Source organism: Notamacropus eugenii, chromosome 6 (genome assembly GCF_028372415.1).
Source record: "Notamacropus eugenii isolate mMacEug1 chromosome 6, mMacEug1.pri_v2, whole genome shotgun sequence".
Taxonomy (NCBI): Eukaryota; Metazoa; Chordata; class Mammalia; order Diprotodontia; family Macropodidae; genus Notamacropus; species Notamacropus eugenii.
The window spans coordinates 81,739,680-81,745,258 of record NC_092877.1 but is presented as its reverse complement, the minus strand read 5'-3'; the positions used below and the strand labels follow the sequence as shown (position 1 = coordinate 81,745,258).

At 36.0% G+C, this 5,579-nt stretch overlaps 1 pseudogene; it reads right to left on the bottom strand.

The window, feature by feature from the left end:
• Positions 1-227: 227 nt before the first annotated feature.
• On the bottom strand, positions 228-1,152 carry LOC140512066 (COP9 signalosome complex subunit 6-like; annotated as a pseudogene).
• Between the last annotated feature and the right edge of the window lie 4,427 nt (positions 1,153-5,579).

Genomic DNA, 5,579 nt, shown 5'->3' with positions numbered 1-5,579 from the left:
CAGGTTTGGTGTGGATTTTGTTTTTCATGGGAGTGGGAGACTATTCCTCACTTACTAACAATTTGGGTGGAGTGAAGCTATACAGGCTTGAGGATGTCTCTGAAAGGGAAATAAGCCACTTTCCTGCCTCAGGGGCAATTGTTTTCCTTAGTGAAGCAGATCTCTGTCTTTTGTTCTCACATTTCTAAGGGAAGGGTTGCCTCTTTCTAGAAGAAATGTCCTCCCATTCATCTGCTGATGTCCTGGTGACCATATAGGACATTGAATTTACTTATAAACTGGTTCATTGTGTTACATGTTTTGGTGATGATGTCAAGTTAGGCCATGACAGCAGTATCATTACATTGATCATAAAAGTCTGTCTTGAACATATCTGTGCTGAGCATAGGAAGGCAATGACACAGAGCATATGCTTCATGCAGGATTTCATGATTTAAAGAAATCTCCCTTGTTTCAGAAGCATTGACATATTATAAAATAAGCTTGACCCAACTGTGCAGCATCTTGATGGCACTGTGCTGGGCTATTAGGTGCTCTGTTACAGTAGAGTTCTCTTCGTTACCTGTAGCTGTTATTTGAGCCACATAATCCACACCAATCTGCTCAGCCTCCTCTGTGACCAGTGTGTATGTCAGTTTAGCAAATGGCATTATTGCCTCTCCATTGATGATATTGATGGCAGACTGGCAGATCAGTGTGTTTGGTCATGGGATTTAGCTTCAGGAACAGAGGCCTCTCAATGAACTCACACACCTGCTTGTGGATGTGGATGTCAGAGGGACCCTGTGGTATACCAATCTAGAACTCCAGTCCTTGAATACCTGCTTTAAACAGTTCCTCTTTGGTATAGTAATATGATTTGCCAGTGATAATTTTCTACTCCACTGTGTGGGATAGCAGCTCAAATGTATACATCACCTTAATATTTTGTCCCTCCTGTTTCCCAATCAAAGTCCCAATCACCTGCATAGGCCAGTCCCTCCTGTGAGTCCATGCAGATCCAGTAGTCAGAGATGTTGAGGACAGTGAAGGGGATGCAGAGCCATGGACACACTGCTGGTTTACACCAGAGGCCATCGTACCAGGGAGAACTGCGGCATCCACCTCCATCCTGCTGCTTCCACCTGCCCTGTTCACAGCTCTCAACACCATCTTGCCCCATTCTTTCTCATTTTTAAGTATGAACTTAAGTGACACAGAACACATGTTGATGATGCACCCCTCCTGGATACTTTCTTCCCCTTTGAGTTTTTGTGACAGGGCTCTCACCTGATTCTTCTTCTACCCTGACAATTCCTCAGTTTAATTTACTGGGTCATAATTGATATTCTATTTTCCAAAGCTGAAGTATTCCAGGCTTCTGATCTAAATACCATCTCTCTCTCTCTCTCTCTGTCTCTCTCTCTCTCTGTCTCTCTCTCTCTCTCTCTCTCTCTCTCTCTCTCTGTCTCTCTCTCTCTCTCTGTCTCTCTCTCTCTCTCTCTCTCTCTGTATATATATATATGTATGTATGTACATATACATACATATATACATGTATATATGTACATATACATACATACATGTTCTTTTGGTAACTTCATAAGTTCCTAGAGGTTCTATACCATTCTGGTCATTTTCTCACAATGCCACTACTCTTCATCCTATGTCTACAACAAGGACCTTCTGTTCCCCTCCTGGGGTCTTGCTTTCCTGACTATGAGAATTTACTATATTTAAATTCCCCCAGACCCTGTCCTACCTTTCCTTTATATTTCTTGCTGTGGGAACACTATTCAAATCCATGATACCCTTAGTGGAAAAGATGTGGAGATTACCTTATGACTTGACTCAGCAATGCTGTGAATTACCAGAACAAAAATATTCCTCCCAGATTATCACTGCCCTACAAGTATTATCTTCCTCTGATAGAATGTAAATTATTTGAAGTCAAATATTACTTTGCTTTTAGCGTTTGATTCTCCAACACTTAGCACAGTGGTTGGTAAAATTAAATGCTTAAAAATGTTTCTAGATAGATGGAGCAGTGGATAGAGCACTGGGCTTCAGGAAGACCTGAGTTCCAATCCAGCCTCAGGAACTTACTGCCTATATAGCTCTGAGTAAGTCATTTAATCTCTACCTGTATCAGGCTCTTCTGCTGTAAAATGGCAATAGCAATAAAATCTATCTCCCAGCATTGTTGGGGGTATTAAATGTAATAATATTTCTAATACACTTAGCACTCACTGTGCCTGACAAACAGTAGGTGCTCAATAAATATTTTCTTATTCATTCAAATTATCATATTGATTATTCATTGTTCATTCAATTATTTTATTCATTTAATCATCTTTTCTATTCTGAGGCCTAGCATGGCATATCCAATTCTCTTTTTTTCCTGAACATCAGTTCCATATTACTAAGTGTCTTCTGGATATTTATACGTTAAAGTCCCATAGACATTTCAAACTCAACATGTCCAAAATGGAATTAGGTATCTTTCACCCTAAATCCATTTTTGTCAAGACCTTCACCAACCTTCTATCTAGCCAGGTTTGAAACTTTGGCATTAATTATTCATAATTTTTCACACTGCCTTCCCTTTCCCACCATCTATATCTAGTCAATTATCAAGACCTATTCTACTCGTACAATTTATTTCACATGTATCTCTTTTATGACACTCAAATGGTTATCATCTTCATTCAGGCTTGACTGTACAGAGGTAATAACTTTCTAGTTGGCTTCCTGCCCTTACTACCTTTCAATGTCAAGATGAACTATTTGGGAAGGTGCGATAATTACAATAACTCTTGTTGGGTTGGTTTGTCCTTCTTTCTTGAAGAGGACCATGAAATCAGGAAGGTCATGCCCTGAAGTTCAAGTGAATTGGATTTAAGTGATAAAGGTCTGAACAAAGTCATCAGCCTTACCTTCTCCTGCAGAGCCATCTGAGCCCAGAGACAAGATATAGATTAGGACAACTGGAGATAACCCTGAATGCCGTTTATATATTTAGGTATTTAACTGCAAAGAGATGGAAGACTATCTATCTATCTATCTATCTATCTATCTATCTATCTATCTATATCTATACATATATATATATCATTTTTAATAGCAAAAAACTAGAAACAAAGTGAGTGTCCCTTCATTGAGGAATGGTTGAAAAAATAGGAGTTTATAAATATAATAGAATATTGTTGTAGCATAAGGCATGGATAACTGTAAAAGCTACTAACTAATCTCTGACTACAGCCTCCCTATCCCTTACCTCAATTAACCAATAAGCACCATATGTCATAGACAATAGTCTCCTCATCTGTAAAATGAACTGAGAAGGAAATGGCAAACAACTCTAGAATATTTGCCAAGAAAAATCCATAGGGTTAGGAAGAGGCAAAAATGACTGAACATAAGTAAAACATACCCTTCAAACTAGATAACAATATCTTCTATAACCATTATTTTGTCAAAATGATATCATCCAAAAACAAGTTAAAATTACATGATCCATTATCCTTGGATTAAAGAAATACTGTTGAAAATATTAACTGAACTTGCATTACAAATGCAAGGGATTATTTAAATTCAATTATTATTATTAATGGTCTATAATCAAAACAGTAATATAACAACCCTTAAAGTCCTCACATTGTGGAAACAAAAGCTTATAAAAGTGACTTGACTAGTCTAAACTGGGGCTTCAGTTCCATTGACTCATTTATTTGAAGTGTAAATAGAGGCCAATTCAGGAATGAATTAATTGTTCTCTTCTAGAGAGCATTAGTTCACATTAGCAACATCATTATCATATGCTCTATATAATTATTCAGCATTGATATATGGAAAACATAAATCAATATTAAAAGTGTTAGTGGCTATGCACACATGTATTCATGATGGTTAATTTTAAATTGCATCTGTAGCTAAAAGAATTGTGCAAAACATAGCTCAGAAAACCTAGGAAGCTTTTACCAAATTAACAAGTCATGAGAAAGTGGGTTCTTTGAATTCTCAATGTTTTGTTTAATATGATGGCTAAGTAAGGATTCTTTAAGTATATGTGTGTGTGTGTGTATGTGTGTGTGTATGTGTGTGTGTATATATATATACACACACACATATATACATACATACACACACACAACTCTACATTAACAGAACTTTCTCATTTCTCTCATTTATATAGAACATAAATATCCATAAAGAATATGTACTTTTTAACATGGTAAACTTAGTTGCTATTGTTTCAGAAAGAAATTTATTGATTATAGATGCAAAAATTTTAATAAGATATTAGCAAACAGAATACTGCAACTTATCATGAGAATTATGATCAGGTAGGATTTATAACAGGAATGTAGGGTTGGTTCAATATGAGGAAAGCTATTATCATTATTGATCATATCAACAACAAAACTAACAGAAATCACATGATTATCTCAATAGATACAGGAAAAAGCTTTTGAAAAAATGCAACACCTATTCGTATTGACTACACTGGAGAGCATAGAAATAAATGGCACTTTCCATAAAATAATAAGCAATATCTACCTAAAACCATCAACAAGCATCATATGCAATGAGGATAAGCTAGATCCATTTCCAATAAGATCAGGTGTGAAACAAGGATGTCCGTTATCATCAGTGTTATTCAACATCATACTAGAAATGTTAACTTTAGCAATAAAAGAAGAAAAAGAAATAGAAGGAATTAGACTGGGCAAAGAAGAAATTGTTATCACTCTTTTGCACATGATATGGTGATATACTTAAAGAATCCCAAAGAATCAAGTAAGAAACAACTTGAAAAAATAAACAACTTTGGCAAAGTTGCAGGTTATAAAATAAACCCAGATAAATATCTGCATTTCTATATATTACTAACAAATCCCAACAAGAGATAGAAAGAGGTATACCATTTAAACTGCAGTAGACACGATAAAATATCTAGGAGCCTACCTGCCAAAAGAAACCCAGGTACTACAGGAACAAAACTACAAAACATTTTTTGCATGAATAAAGACAGATCTAAGTAAGTGGAAAAATATCAGTTGCTCATGAGTGAGCTGAGCTGATATAATAAAAATGACAATTCTACCTAAATTAATTTATTTATTCAGTGCCATACCAATCAAACTACTAGATAATTATTTTCTAGAGCTAAAAAAAATAAAATAAAAATTCATCTGGAATATTAAAAAGTCCAAAATATCAAGGAAACTAATGGAAAGAAATGCTAGGGAACATGACCTAGCCCTACTAAATCTCAAATTGTACTATAAAGCAGCAATCATTAAAACCACTTGGTACTGGCTAAGAAACAGAGGGGTAGACCAGTGGAAAAGATTAGGTACTCAAGACATAGTAGGCAATGAATACAGCAGTCTACTTTTTGATAAACTCAAGGACCCCAGTTTCTGGGATAAGAACTCTCTGTTGGACAAAACTACTGGGAACACTGGATAAGAGTGTGGCAGAAACTGGTCATAGACCAATGGCTGACACTGTACACAAGAATCAAGTCTAAATGGATACATGATCTAGGTACAAAGACTGATGCTATAAACAAATTAGGGGAACAAGGAAGAGTG